Source organism: Ambystoma mexicanum, chromosome 6p, assembly GCF_040938575.1.
Source record: "Ambystoma mexicanum isolate Mex_15411 chromosome 6p, UKY_AmexF1_1, whole genome shotgun sequence".
Classification (NCBI taxonomy): domain Eukaryota; kingdom Metazoa; phylum Chordata; class Amphibia; order Caudata; family Ambystomatidae; genus Ambystoma; species Ambystoma mexicanum.
In genome coordinates this window covers 758,111,960-758,128,712 of record NC_090935.1, presented here as the reverse complement: position 1 = coordinate 758,128,712, position 16,753 = coordinate 758,111,960, and positions in this window count along the sequence as shown.

Genomic DNA, 16,753 nt, shown 5'->3' with positions numbered 1-16,753 from the left:
AAGGCTGCCGACCCGAGACGGGACCGCGGAGGAGATCGAAGTGAAGCACCCGGACATCGCCGCCGTCGAAGTCCATTGCCGTCGACCAGGGTTCGCAGGTCTGTGTAACCGCTGGAGGCTCGTCGAAGTTGTGTTGCCCAGCCGTGGGAACCACTTGATGCCGTGCCGCCGACGACCGGAGCTGCCCGCTCCTTGCCTAAGAACATTTGAATCGAAGGACTCCCTCGTCCGCACCGTCGACTGCTTTATCCTGCCGGAGAAAGTCGAGGACGACCAACGCGCCGAGGAGAAACCTGCCGGTGGGTTTCCCGCCACCCGAAGACCACAAAGACTCGAACAACTCGACGCCCTTCCTGGGCCCCCGTCTCCACAATCTTTGCGGTCCAGAACAATTGTCATCGAGGTGCCCGCACGCCTCTGCCTTGCAGGACGCCAACGCTCCGTCGTCGACGAGCACCGCTTGGATCGAAGCTGCCGCCTCATCGACGCCGTTCTACCCTGTTTGTTGTCGGATGTTCGACGCCCTGTGTCTCCCGCTTGAAAGGGAAGGCATTCAAGAAGGGCCGTCGATTCCCCGACGCCGAACGCCGAGTTCCTCGACAGACGTTCGACGCCCCGTGTCTCCCGCTTGAAAGGGAAGGCATTCAAGAAGGGCCGTCGATTCCCCGCCGCTGAACGCCGAGTTCCTCAACGCTCTCGACGCCTCTCGACGATCCGTGACTCCCGCTTGAAAGGGGGTCGCTCAAGAAGGATCTGTCGACGCCTCTTCGAAGAACTCGACTCCACCAGGTACATTGGGGGGTAAAAACATTATAGGAGGGAATAAGACTTGCAGAACAATATATGGACTGGGCTTGTGCTATATCTTTATTTTACAGGTTGCCCAGGTGGGGGGATCTCCACACAGAACTGTGTTTAGTGGTAGGGGCCAGTATTCTGCCTATTGCTCAACCATCTTATTTTCTCTCCTCTCTCTATTGCTGGTTTCACTCTATTGATCTGTGTGACATTGTTACAGTATTGTTGATGCACTTTAATGAGATCTAATACAAAGGGTGGTACCACTTTAGAATTGTATATATTTGCCATTGTTGATTTTCCTAAGTACAAAGTGAGTTATTATGATAAGTGTACATAACCTTGAATATTGATTATATAAAGACTGTGTTCTAACCAATACAGTGTGTGGACATTCCTTGTGGGGGCTTGGGGACTACACTGTACTTAAGAACCAGCCTGCATCACCTCCTGAGAAGCTAGGCCTTGATTGCTCGACCATAGCTACCGAATAGAGAATCTAGGCTGGGGTCCTCTGTGCCTCCCCTCTACCATATAGAGAGCAGAAGTACAGACCACCCCCTACCAGTCTTTACACTGGTGGCAGCGGTGGTATGCTTATGGTTTTAAGAATCAGTGTATAACCGTGCCACTTACAAAATATCTGCACTTTATTAAATTAAGGTTTAGTTGTGTACAAGATAACTGCATTACAAACAATGGAGTCTATTGCAAATGGCAAATTGACTCGGATGAGCTTGGAGGCTCTCCAGAGTGCTTGTGAAGCCAGGGAGTTAGACTTTGTGGATAAGTCTAGGGCTGAGCGGATAGCTGCCCTGGTGGACTACCAGACTGATGGTGAAACTCTTGATGAGGGGGGGAATGCAACCAATGAGGACTCTGCCCCTGGGGTTTCTGCTGAATCTGTTTCTGGGAATGCCGCCATTCCTGCTGCCTCTGTTCCAAACGCCAGCAATTCCTTGGAGCTTGAGTTATTAAGGATGAAATTGGCCTTTGAATACCGCAAGTTGGAAATAGATGCTGAACTTAAGAAAGAGGAGTTGGCTGAACAAGTGGAGCTCAAGAATAGGGATCTTGAACTCAGAAATAAGGACCTTGAACTCAAGAGCCAGGACACTGAATGTCAGAGAATCCAGCTAGAGAAAGCTAGAGTGGAGACTTCAGCTAAAACCAGTGAGAGTGTCAGGTCCCCAGCCACCAAGTTTATGAAAGATTTGGTTGGTGTATTTGTGGAGGGTTCAGATATCCTCCAATGGATTGAAGCGTTTGAAATGGCTTGTGCGATTCATGATGTTGATAAAAGAGATTGGGCTAAGTGTTTGTTAAGCAGAGTGCCTCAAACTGGATATGACTGTATTCTGAAGCTGAGTGTGGAAGAAAGGGGTCAGTATGAGTGTATGAAGTCTGCTTTGATTGCCAATTTTGGCAAGACACCTACCCAATACCTTAAAAGATTCAGGGATTTTAAGAAAAGAGAGAATGTGTATTGGGTTGACTGGGTGAGTGCTGTGCACATGAACATGATGGGGTGGATTGATGGATGCAAGGTTAAGACTTTTGTTGAATTGTCCCACCTCTTGTTTTTTGAGCATTTTTCTGAAGCCTGTTCACCAGAGCTGCGTCAGTATGTGGCTGACCAGAACATTTTGGAACCCTTTAAGCTGGCTAGGTTGGCTGACAAGTGGGTCTCCCACAGGATGTCCCCTAAGGACTCCAGTGGGAAGGACAAGGACAAAGAAAAGGGGGCCTCTCAGAAAGCTGAGGAGTCCCACAAGCAGTCACAGTCGGGTAAACCTAAACCTTCCTCTCCCAAGACCCAAAAATCTAGTGGGGATAAGTCATCTGTGGGTGGGAATAAGAGTAGTGGTCCACCTGCTGCAAAGCAGGCTCCCAGTGGTTCCAGTACCGTACCCCGCACTCCTGGCACTTGTTGGGACTGTGGGGCTCTGGATCACAGAAGGGGTGACTCCAAGTGTAAAGGTAAGGCACTTGGAGTACAGGCTGTCAGTCTGACCTACCCTTACCCCGTGTCTGAGGTGGAGGCCACTGTCCTCCCCTCCTCTACCGGGATCACATTTGGTGCACCGGTAGAGATTTCCTTAGTGTCCCTTGGGGCCTGGGACCAGTATGCAGAAGTACTGGCGACTATCCCACAGAACACCCGTAGGTTTTTGAGAAGTGTCCTCTTGAATGGCCAGCCTTCTACTGGTTTGAGAGACACTGGGGCAAGCATGACAGTGGTGGACAGGACCCTGCTCAAGCCAGAGGACTATGTAGGTGCTCCTCTGAGAACCACCAGGTTAGCTGGTGGGCCTCCCAAATTATCGCCTGTAGCCTTAGTCACACTCATGATTGGAGACAAGACAGCAAAGCTTCCTGTCCTGGTTCAGGACAATGTCCCTGCTAACATTCTGTTAGGAAATGATCTAGTAGAGTTGGGGTTGATCTCGGATGGTCTACCCATGACTGCTGCTGCAGTCACTAGGTCACAGGTGACACCGGGTCTGGCTGTGAGTCAGGTACCCGAGCCAAAGGCGAGGCCTAAGGCAAGAAGAAGGAAGACCAAGAAGGCCACCTCTGTGGAGGGAACACCTTCTCTTCCTGCTGTTCCGACAGCACCCATTGGGATCCATGCTCCGGACGGGCTGGGTCCAGTGGAAAACCCAAACTCAACTCCTGTGGGAGAAGAGACAGAAGACTCTCCTGTGGGAGAGGTTCTCAACCCGGAGGATCATCCCGACCTTCAATGCTTGTTAGCTGAAGGGGAACCCTCCCGGGCAGACTTCTGTAAGGGACAGAGAGAGTGCCACTCTCTCGAGGGACTGAGGAAACAGGCCCTGTCCCAGGCACAAGGAGAAGTGCCTAGGACATTCCGAATTTATTGGGAGGGTGAGCTCCTTGTTAGTGAGCCCACTAAGCCTGAACCTGGTGCCCTCAAGAGGTTGGTGGTACCCCAGGTTTACAGGCCCTTCCTACTGCAGTTGGCGCATGAGGTGCCCTTGGCTGGTCATCTTGGGACCAAGAAGACTAAGCAGAGGCTCTCTGCCCATTTCTACTGGCCACGGATGGGGGTAGAGGTGGAGTCCCACTGCAGGACCTGCCCAACTTGTCAGTTGTCTGGAAAGACTGGAGGCAGTGTCATTGCCCCACTGCAGCCATTGCCAGTGGTTGGCACACTATTTGAGAGGGTGGGCATCGACATCGTCGGTCCCCTTGACCCTCCCACTTCAGGTGGACATCGGTTCATCCTGGTCTTGGTAGATCATGCCACCAGGTACCCTGAGGCAATACCCCTTCGGACTGTTACTGCGAAGGTGGTTGCCAGGGCTCTCCTGGGCTTTTTCACTCGTGTTGGATTCCCCAAGGAGGTTGTCTCTGACAGAGGATCCAACTTCATGTCTAGTTACATGAAAACCATGTGGAAAGAGTGCGGGGTAACCTACAAGTTCTCCACCTCTTACCACCCCCAGACCAATGGTCTGGTTGAGAGATTTAATAAAACTCTCAAGGGCATGCTAGGGGCTTTGGAAAACCCCTAAGGAGGAAATGGGATCTCCTCCTGCCATGCCTGCTGTTTGCTTACAGAGAGGTACCTCAAGAGGGTGTTGGTTTCAGCCCCTTTGAGTTACTCTTTGGACATCCCGTGAGGGGGCCCCTCGCCTTGATCAGAGAAGGCTTGGAAGCCACCCCTCCAGGTCCCGCCAAGCAAGTAGGGGACTATGTGTTAGGCCTCAGACGGAGGATGACACAGATGATGGGTCAGGCAATCGCAAATCTCAAGGCCAGCCAGGAATTGAATAAGTACTGGCATGACCTTAAAGCCTCGCAAGTGGATTGGACTCTGGGACAGGAAATCCTTGTGATGGAGCCTACCAAGCCTAGAGCTTTGGCAGACAAGTGGACTGAACCCTTCAGGATCATCTCCAAGATGGGCGAAGTCAATTATCTGGTTGACATGGGATCCTCTGGGGTAGCCCCTCAGGTATTCCATGTCAACAGGCTCAAGCCTTTCCACCGGCGAGCAGAAGTCTCATGTCTCTTGCTAGCTTCAGGGCAAGAAGAGGATGAGAGTGAGCCCCTTCCTGATTTGCTGCATAGCAACCCTCAGGATGGCTCAATGGAGGGAGTACATCTCTCTCCGGATTTGACAACAGAGCAACAGAGGGCCTGCAGGGCTTTGCTCCAACAGTATGCCTCTCTGTTTTCACTGACGCCAGGCCTTACACCGTGGTGTAGGCATGAAATTGACACTGGTGACAGTGTGCCTGTCAAAAGCAGGTGCTACCGTATGTCAGATACCGTCAAGAACCACATCCAGGCTGAGGTCGCCAAGATGTTGGATCCGGGTGTTATTGAACCCTCAACCAGTCCCTGGTCCAGTCCAGTGGTCCTTGTCCCCAAGGCAAGTTCCCAGGTGGGTACCAAGGATTGGAGGTTCTGTGTGGACTACCGAGGAGTCAATGCCGTTACCAAAACTGACGCGCACCCATTACCCAGGGCTGATGAGCTCGTGGACACCATAGGTGCTGCCAAATTTGTGAGCACCTTTGACCTTACCTCAGGCTATTGGCAAATAGCTCTGATGGACCATGCCAAGGAAAAGACGGCCTTCTCAACACCTGAGGGACTCTACCAGTTTAGGGTCATGCCTTTTGGGTTGAAGAATGCCCCTGCCACCTTCCAGAGATTGGTCAACCATGCGCTCAGTGGGCTGGAAGCCTTTTGTGTGGCTTACTTAGACGACATTGCCGTCTACAGTTATACCTGGGAAGAGCATTTGACACATCTGGATAAGGTGTTGCAGGCCTTGAAAAGGGCTAACCTCACTATCAAGGCCATCAAGTGCCAGATAGCTCAGGGGAAAGTTACCTATCTTGGTCATGAGGTAGGAGGGGGTCAAATTCAACCTCTCTCCAGTACAATACAGGATGTACAGAACTGGGAGACTCCCACTACTCAAACCCAGGTGAGAGCCTTTTTGGGCCTCACTGGGTACTATCGCAATTTCATGGCAGACTATGGAACCATAGCTGCACCCCTGACAGCTCTGATTTCACCCAAACAACCTAGGAAGGTTAATTGGACCGAAGACTGTCAGAGGGCCTTTGATGGCTTGAAAGAAAGTCTGTGTAGGGCACCTGTGTTGTGTGCGCCTGACCACAGCTGACCCTTTATCATCCAGACGGATGCCTGCGACACCGGAAATGGAACTGTCTTGTCCCAGTTAGATGACAAAGGGAGAGAACATCCTATCATATTCATCAGTAGACAACTCAAGGGTAGAGGTGGGCTACTGTTGAAAAGGAGTGTTTTAGCATAGTTTGGAGCCCTAGGCGTTTTAGGCCCTACCTTACGGGGTCTACCTTCAAGGTCCAAACCGATCATAGGCCCCTGAAGTGGCTTATGCAGATGAAGGGTGAGAATCCGAAATTGCTCAGGTGGTCCATTAGCCTGCAAGGGCTAGACTTCACCATAGAGCACAGACCAGGGAAGAGTCACGATAATGCAGATGGCCTTTCCAGAAGGTATGTTGACCGTCTGGATGAGGGTGTCTATCCTGTGGGAGATTAGACACCCTCCACCTCAGTCTGGGGGGGGCGACTGTGATGCTGGAAATGCATCAGAGGGACAGGGCCTCTGAATTCTTGTCCTTTACTGTTTTTTATCGTGTGTTCTGTCGTGTTTTCTGCCCAGGAGTCCATGTGGGACTCCTGGCAGTGCAGCTCTCTCTTTTGGTTTGGTGAACAGACCCATGGGATACCCTTATGGCACCCATGGGTAGGGGTACAACCCTGTGCCCCTAGTGTATGTTTTTGGGCACCTGTGGGTGGCCCACAGAGCAGGGTATGGGCTGGTGGCAGCTCCATGCTGAATTTGACAGGTGCTCTGGGTGTCCTCCATTTTGGGATACCCAGGCCCTGCCATTGGGATCAGTTGATTCCTGATAGGAAACAAGATGGCCCCTGTGGCCTCTTGCTTTCTATTGCCTGTTACCTTGTTTTCCCGAAGTCCTGGGAAATCCTGACTCTGTCCCTTCCCCCTGACTGGCTGTTGGGTGGAAGTTCCATATATGGTGTTGTTGTGAAGGCCCAGCTAGACTGACTGGAGCCTTCCCAGTGACTGTATGTTGTGGGTACCTCCTGTGGGTGGGACCTGGGTGAATGGAGTGTGTGACCAATATACACTCCTCGTTGTGGTTGTCTGGTTTCTGGCATGAGAGACAAAGACTGAGACAGCCCTGCCCGAAACTGGCCTGAATGCAGTGTGTAGTGTTGAATGGCTGGGTACTTGTCCCAATCCACATTCCTTGTTGTGAGTGTCTGAAAGGGAGGAGTGTGGCCTGAATGCACTGTGTGCCTGATTGGCTGACTGACTGCATGAATGCCCTTCTGTATGATTGGCTGCTGAGTGTGTGCCAGCAGTGTGGATGAGAGACAGAATAGTATATCTGGGGACCTCTCACCACCGGTAATTGTTCAGAAGCGTTCAGAAGCTGAGTCTCCACTCTAAGAGTAACTGGAACTGCTGATCCTCGACGCCCAGCTGGAAGAAGAAGACTTGCTGTTGCACTTGCTTCAACCGATCTGAAAGCTGCCGAATTCGTCGAGGACTGACCCGAGAGAGGACCTGGTAAGGCGCCCTCTTCCCGTGCTCCGAGGGATCATCGAGCACCGCTACATCTTCGCCGAAGCGCCCTGGAAGTCAGACCCTCGAAAGGCTGCCGACCCGAGACGGGACCGCCGAGGAGATCGAAGTGAAGCACCCGGACATCGCCGCCGTCGAAGTCCATTGCCGTCGACCAGGGTTCGCAGGTCTGTGTAACCGCTGGAGGCCCGTCGAAGTTGTGTTGCCCAGCCGTGGGAACCACTTGACGTCGTGCCGCTGACGACCGGAGCCGTCCGCTCCTTGCCTAAGAACATTTGAATCGAAGGACTCCCTCGTCCGCACCGTCGACCGCTTTATCCTGCCGGAGAAAGTCGAGGACGACCAACGCGCCGAGGAGAAACCTGCCGGTGGGTTTCCCGCCACCCGAAGACCACAAAGACTCGAACGACTCGACGCCCTTGCTGGGCCCCCGTCTCCACAATCTTTGCGGTCCAGAACAATTGTCATTGAGGTGCCCCGCACGCCTCTGCCTTGCAGGACGCCAACGCTCCGTCGTCGACGAGCACCGCTATGATCGAAGCTGCCGCCTCATCAACGCCGTTCTACCCTGTTTGTTGTCGGACGTTCGACGCCCCGTGTCTCCCGCTTGAAAGGGAAGGCATTCAAGAAGGGCTGTCGATTCCCCGACGCCGAATGCCGAGTTCCTCGACGGACGTTCGACGCCCCGTGTCTCCCGCTTGAAAGGGAAGGCATTCAAGAAGGGCCGTCGATTCCCCGCCGCCGAACGCCGAGTTCCTCGACGCTTCTCGATGCTTCTCGACGATCCGTGACTCCCGCTTGAAAGGCGGTCGCTCAAGAAGGATCTGTCGACGCCTCTTCGAAGAACTCGACTCCACCAGGTACATTGGGGGGGTAAAAACATTATAGGAGGGAATAAGACTTGCAGAACAATATATGGACTGGGCTTGTGCTATATCTTTATTTTACAGGTTGCCCAGGTGGGGGGATCTCCACACAGAACTGTGTCTAGTGGTAGGGGCCAGTATTCTGCCTATTGCTCAACCATCTTATTTTCGCTCCTCTCTCTATTGCTGGTTTCACTCTATTGATCTGTGTGACATTGTTACAGTATTGTTGATGCACTTTAATGAGATCTAATACAAAGGGTGGTACCACTTTAGAATTGTATATATTTGCCATTGTTGATTTTCCTAAGTACAAAGTGAGTTATTATGATAAGTGTACATAACCTTGAATATTGATTATATAAAGACTGTGTTCTAACCAATACAGTGTGTGGACATTCCTTTGTGGGGGCTTGGGGACTACACTGTACTTAAGAACCAGCCTGCATCACCTCCTGAGAAGCTAGGCCTTGATTGCTCGACCATAGCTACCGAATAGAGAATCTAGGCTGGGGTCCTCTGTGCCTCCCCTCTACCATATAGAGAGAAGAAGTACAGACCACCCCCTACCAGTCTTTACAGGTACATCCTCCCTTATCCAGCACTTAATTCAGTCTCATGGGACACATAAAGATAGGCGATTTCAGGAGAACGATACAGATAATGCGGATATGGCTCACACTTAGGTGCAAGCATGCAACAATACCAGCCGGATCTTCTGTGCCATCCACTTCAACGCAACTCCTCCTGCACCACTAATAGGGGGTGACCATGACTTGCAACCGTGTGACTTGTATCATAGGTGTTGACAGTTGTGTGGCCTGGGTGGAGGTGTGCGCAGCCAATGCCAAATGCAATTGTTTTTTCTCTTTTTTGGGGTGAAATGTTTGAGATGATTTTTTCTATTATAAAATATTACAGGTTTTCATTTGTTGGTTTACTCTACAATAAAGCACCAAAATTATGTATTTTGAAATGTGATTAATGAATGTTGTTATGTTGATTTTTGAAATGTTAGACATCATTTTTTGTGCTGTCTTTTTATCCACTTCCCCCAAACCACCATACTGTGCTCATGACTTTTCTCTACTTGATAATTCCCCCTGGAAACCTAGGAAATCCGGTCTTCTATTTACATTTTTTAAATTGTTCTTTTCTTTGCGTGGTCCTTTGTCAAAATGTAAACGGACATTATTTATTTCTTGTTCTGACGTGAAATCTAACCATTGTTATGTCCTTTTCATTGTTGAAGTCCAGTTCATTCCGGGGCGTTTACCTGGGCCAGGGCCTTCGAGCACATTATATCAAATTAACAAACCACAATCAATATACAGTTAATATACACATACTTATCCGAACTTATCCGAACACTATGCCCAATATAATCACACAGTACATATTAACAGTGACATCACACTCCAGACATACACCCATGTTTCTGAAATGCATTGGGCATATATAAAAGTGTGCCCAAAGGTCACAACTAAACCCAATGGGGTAATGTTCCTTTTGGAGTACCACATATGCATGACTAAACACTTTATGCATGAATTTTACTGTATTCCACATTGTAATGCATTTGTATGGCGGAGAGGGGGCACACACCGAGATATACATTTCCACCTCCCCTGTCCTCTGCCATATGAATGCAACAGAAGATACGCCAACATGCCATTTTGAAGATGGCCTAATTACTGTGCATTTCTGTGGAATCTGTCTGCTTTTTACACCAGTAATGTGAATGCTGCCTGCCATGCTTAAATGGCAGCCACCGTTAACTCAATTTGCACTGAAAACTGCAAAAGGGCAATGTAAAGGCTATCCCGTCTGTATTTTACACCACTCTTGACCTTTCGCACTTTGCAGTGTAAATTATGAAAATTGGCAATAGGTCCCAAGTATTCACCTAAGTGCAAATGTACCAGTCTCCCTACGTCAAATTTACACAACTTGGAGCATGAGCTCCAATATGGGTAAGTGCACATTGAGCCATATATAAACTTTGTACACACATCATAGTCAACAACACTGTTGACATACACTCTTGCCAGGGCATGGCTGAAGAACAGTACAAATACACCATATTCCACATGCATGCTGCCAATCAATAATTTATAAACCAGATATATCTCACATTACAAAGCCACAATATTTATTTATTTATTTATTTAGTATCATATAATCAACAAAATCGTTTGCTTTTTAATACGTCAACACTATAGGCATACAAACATTAACGCAGATTTTTTTGTTGTTTTTTTTTTTAAAGAAAAAAATAATCAGATTAGAATACCCTGGTATGATGGTTTTCAGGTCTCAAACCAGTGAAATTAATCCAAGTCAGTAAAATGAATCACAATATCCAGCTCGAAATAATTCACACTCCGGTCAATGATTTAAAAAATATTTAAAATGTTCTTCCGCAATCTAGTGAGGTAGATAACGCATCCTTCATGCTGCCCTGACATAAAACTGCACCAAAGACCTTTCTTAGATAAATTGCATTAAATCCTGCCCCGAGTTCTGCTTTCCTATGTAGTTCGGCCAAGGCTGAGCATTCACAAATAAGGTGGAACACAGACTCCATGTCTGATTCTCCACGCAACCAACATGATCGTCTTTCACTTCTGTGGATCCTCAGCCAAGCACCAGTAATTTCAAGGGTGTTCACACAGTTGAACTTCAGTCCCATGTAATCCCAGATGAGTGAGTTCCTGACAAAATGATAAACATGTGTCGGCAAGCTCTCTCGTTCTATTACATTTGAGGTGACCACCACTGCGTTTGATTTGGTGGCTAAGTTGAGCAACAGTTGCTCCTACGTGAGTGGTCCTATCAGTGTTTCCATCATTCTTTTGTATGATGCCAGAGACATACTGAAGGTGTCAACTGCAGGTCTTAACCGAAAAAACAGGGTGGAATCCACCACGTAAACCCTGGTGCTCACTTATTGCTCCTCATAGGAGCTAAATTGAGTTCTTTTTTCTTAATTTAGACTTTTCTTTTCCTTTGTCAAGTGCACAACAATGTTCAAATCATTTCATGAACCCAACTGTGAGTTTTACATAAAATAACTGTGTTTTAATCACACATCATTAATTTAGGTGATCATAAGACTCTTGTTTACATGTATCTGGGCTATTGCCAATGCATTTCGGTGCCTAGCACCATCTTCAGGGCTACATTATTCAATTTTTCAATTTGTAACAACACATTAGTAATTAATCATTCAGCTGCCTGTCGACCTCCCTTTTTTTTGCTTAATTTCATGATTGTACACATGTCGATAACATTTATTAGGCGTCCTGGCAATTCTTTTAGTCACATAGGTCTGAGCTGGCTGCTTTTCCTGATCAAATCAAGACAACTGTCATATCTGAGCATAAAAGAAGCCCTTGATGACAAAACATCTAGAGATTTAGAAGACCCACCCAAGGTATTGAGATCTCCAAAGAACCCACGTGTCACATAAATTGCAGCTTGAATTTTCATGGGATTCTAGGTTAGCCTATTTGAGGCAGGATTAACCTGCAAATTCCACACTCACAGGGTGCCAGAGATCACACTTGGTCACTGTCCAGTGTGTTTGTAACACACATGTCTATGACCAGAGAGTGGTCACCCTTTACGAAGATATAGTCAATGATGCTTGCACTATTCACAGAGGTCATTGTATATTGCAGTGGATCGTCAGAGGGACGGGCCGCATTGGCCATAGAGACACCAACAGTATAAAATAAAGTGGCTCAGCCCATTCCCAACCCATTCCTTTTGGGTAGACAAGGTCCAAGCGAGAATCATGTGCCAGGGCAGAACAAGTAATGCCCAAGTCAGACCCCCAAAATGCCAGTGTTTCTTGGAATCCTGGAATTAATATCCCCACATACCAAAATAGTCTAATTTCCAATTAGAAGCCCAAGAGCTATTTCCACGTCCTTATGCACAGGAACGTAAGTATTAATCACAATGCCCCCCTCCCCTTCTCCATTTCCATTTCGTTGCTAGGCGATATTCTACCAATGATAATGTTTGGAGAATCACTGTGAATTTCAGTAATGTACAAAGGTTTCCGGTTGCCGAAAATCAAACCACCCGTGGGTCGGCCCTCCAACCCTTTATCTGCAGGCTTGCTATTGAGATTGCATCCATCTATGGCCATCGATTCTATCAGCAATATCTCCTGCAATGCTAGTATACTATAAATGTCAATATGGTTCAATAAACCATCATGCTCAAACAGGTGTGTATGGCCTCTTATTTTCCAGATGATAAGGAGGAATGGCTGGCTAGGAGCACTGTTCCTCATGCTTTTGCACCATTTGTACTAACCATTCCCAATGGGACTCGTTGTCCCTGGTTCCTTGACCAACATTTCTGGGACCTTGAAGTTAGAACCGCCTTTCAACATGACCCATACCCTGAACATGTGCATGATGCTTAGATACAGGAAGGCCCTTATCAAACCAGCTCCCCCTGAGCGTTACGTTGCCTTCATACCCTAAGCTTTCAGAGTTAGCAACTCCAGCTGATGAGGCACAGAGCTGTGAAGTCCTGGGGACTCTTGAATAGGGAATTTCATTACCAGGCTCTGTAAATTCAATAATAGTACATTTATATCCAATTCTTAAGAGCTGCTGGTTGTGCTGCATCAAATGATCTAGCGTATTTTCAGCATAAAAGAACACCAATGAAGTCACATACTCCTCACTCTCATGCATGCAGACTACCTTGACGTCATCACTATGGACGAATCGTAATGGCATAATTAAGTGAAGAGCTCCATGAGTTTGGAGCGGTTCAAGTACTCACATTGGCCTAAGCAGAAAACACGTTTTGCTTTCAGCACTTTCTCCCCATGGACGTGTTTACCATCCAAAATCTCCATTCATTTATCTTTATGGTTGGTGCTTCTGCCCTTCTGAGCCCCAACATTTGATATATGTCTGTCCGTCTGAATTCCTGAATCAATGGACATTTTCTCAGTCGATGACTAAGTCACAAATAGAGAGGGATCTGGGATTCTAAAAAGATCTTCTAGCTGACTTTTTCCCCACTCTGTTAAGCTGCTTTAACGTATGCGTAACTGACGATTGTGTGCTATTGCCAATGGGCTTCCCACCAGGCTTGTCAACAGGTGCCCTCTCAGCTTCCACTGAGAAGGATGTCTGAACCGCACACTTGTTCCGTAGTTTCACATTTTTAACTTTTGCCTTCTTTAGGTCACTTGTGATCATTACCGAAGGGATTCCTGCATTGAAGTTATTACATGAGACGGTGGGCAGGACTATGGTTCTATTTAAACAAGCCCCTTTAAACTGCCTTGACCCCTTATTAGCAACACTCTTATCGGTGTACATAATGGCCTGTCTGACAGGTTTACGCTTGTTCTTTGTGTACCAAGCAATAACTTCCAATTCGGAAGATGCTGTTGTGGTTGGTTCGAGAACTTCTGCTGTCAAAATGGGAAGTGGCTTGTTTGATCAGCTCCAACATGAGTGTGTGGTCCTGCATAATAACCTTTGTTTGTTTAATTGTGTCAAATGTTTGCTGGTTAATTTAGTTAATTTTGTCTTGTCGCTTCAGGTGGTTTGATATAGCGTTAGTTCTCTTGGTCAAATAAAGGAGCAGGTTTTCAAGAACTCAAAACATTAGCATTACTAATTGCGCTGTCTTGTCGAGAATGGTGAGGAGAGGGATGTGAAGAGTTAGATATTGTACTCTCGAGCAATGGACTCCTAGCCTCCCAGGACACACCCAGCCCTGGACTTTGGGGTGTTTTAATTTCTCTACGCACGCTTGATGTATAGACTTCAATCAGTGCCTCCATAGTGATAATCAGTCCAGGCTCAGAGATGTGATTCAGTTTGGAGGAGACCACAACTGCAGTAAAAGGCCTATTATTCGCCATGTCCAAGGCCAATTTACTCTTCCCAGGGCTTTGGGTGCCAATCTCCCCCTCTGTCAGAGATGTGTATAGATTCGATGACCTCCTCCCTTGATATGTGGGCCACGTGTTGAATCATCTTTGTACCTAAACATGGAATTGACGCTGTTAACTCCTCCCCTGAAATGTAGGCAGGGCTCATGGGAAACATGGGGGTCAGAATTAGGATCACTCAGAGTTGGCCTGGGCACGGACCCACGGTCCAAGCCAGATGAGGTGTAAAAATAGATGGTTTTTGTAGGGATTTAAGAGAACACACATTTGCTCTAAATCTAAATGTTTTACGAGGACAGGATCTTAAGTTTTGTTTCTTGGGAACTGTGGTCTCAGTAGAGATACAGGTAATGATGGAAGCAGTAGTGGAGGAGGATGAGGTATGAGCAATGTGAGTTTTGTCTATTGTTACAGTGTCTCCAATTATTTCAAGTTCGTCCGTCTCTTCCATCTCACCAGGCTCCGTGACCACTTCATCACCTCAGTTTCAAAGACAGCATCTGCCTCTGCAGCAATGTGCAATGCAACAGCTTCCTCAATATTAGGCATCTTCACCCTCCTCCCCCAAACCGCCACCTCATCAGTATGAAGGTTTAAGGTGTGGGGAAGAGTGCGAATGGCCATGAATTGAACATTTTGGGAGTCCAACTCAGCACGCCTAGCACTCTTAGAAGCGCGTGTTGCAATAGGATCTTTTTCCCGTCGATCCAGCATTGGTTTGCGTTAAGTCACCAAATGCATTCACAATACTTTTTGCAGGAGAGGAATTGAGGGAGTGAATGAGAAGAACAATGGGGAATATGGCTATATAAATATTGGAGCGGAGGTTGCCTAGTCGAGAAGGTGGTTCTGTGAATATGACCAATTAAAAAAAAACTGTCATGTATAAAAAGCAGCCATGCGCCTAGCGTAACAACTCATTTTGACCACAATACAGGTGGTGTTAACTCACGAGCAGTTGCAATGCACTTTCCTTCTAGTGCCGGCTGCCTTATAACCCCTCATGCCTCTCTCCCGAAATCCTGGAAACACGAAACACACAGCAGCACTCCGTTGCGCTCCTCGTCAGGCAGGGTTTATGAGTGTGAGAAAGATGCCGCCTCCTCTTATAAGTGGAAACAGTAAGAAGAGCCTGCCAGCTCCAGGCTCAAAGAAACACACAGCAGCACACAAAACAGTAGAAAAGAGTTTGAAAGGCAGTGTCTGGGTGAAACACTGTATGCAGGAAATGCTGTTGCAACCATACATATCTCTTTTACCCAAACGTCACTTGTAACAGTATTTTAATTCAGTGCAGGTTCATGATGAAGATGGACCAGCAGTGGGAGATCATGTTAAGACAGAGTTTGTAGGAGATGAGAAGAACAAGGGCTATGGGGTCGTCCACCATAAAGATAGCAGGTGCGCAAGATGCCCGTAGAGCTTGGGTGTTGAGTGAGGGGGAGTACAGGAGAACTGCATTTCCCCATAAAGTTAAAATGCAAGCATGCTGCTATTGTTTGTCAGGAGGTGATGAGGGTTTGGTGGTGTTCAGGTTACAGTGTTAGTTAATGTTTGCGATTATGAGCAGGCACTGATAAATGGGAAGTTTTTTAGAAGAAATATACTATAGCTAATAGAAGAAGATGAAAACAAAGAGCTGTTAATTGGAAGGGTGAATCATAGAATATGTTTTCACATTGAACTCATTAACATACCTAACTCCAATATTATACTTTTCAAAATCACTACTGGATATTCAAGCAAGTAATGGTGATTCTGTGTAAGGGTATTTGTTTCCACTTCTGAAAACCAATCTACAAAATGATTGATCTAAACATACTCTCACCCTGCCTGTCATCTAATTTACCTTAAACAACCCCTTTATACTCTAGGGGCCTGATTCACAGAAGCATTTTGTAATGGAGCAATCCGATTGGAAAACGCTCTTTGAATCAGGCCCTAAGTCAGACATTTATTTCACAGAGCATCATCTGCAGACTGGAACCCGATGACCTCAGCAACTACTACCCCATTACCCATCTGCCCTTTCTAGGTAAGACTGTTGAAAAAGCAATGGACTTGCAATTCCACTAACACATTGACGCCAACAACTTCTTTCAGTTCTACCAATCTGGCTACAGACCCAGATGCAGCATAAAAATGGCAGCAGTTGAGATGATTGCAAATGCCCTCTACATCCTTGATGATAGCCATCCTGGTCCACCTTGAACTCTCGGCCACATTCCACACAGTAGACCAGCAAACATTCACTGCCATTTTAGATTGCTGTATGGAATCAGAAAAACGTTTCTAAGCTGGTTGTAATCCTACCCACTTACCACCGCAAATTCATCCAAATGGATTCCTCCTGATCACCAACTCTACCCATCAACTGTGGAGTCCTGCAAGGATCTGCTGTGATCTCCAACCATTGCATGGAATAATGGCTCAGAACAATCCTGGCTCCAATAACACCGAACACCCTGACATCCAGACCAGACTCTCTGATCTGAACCTCAATGTA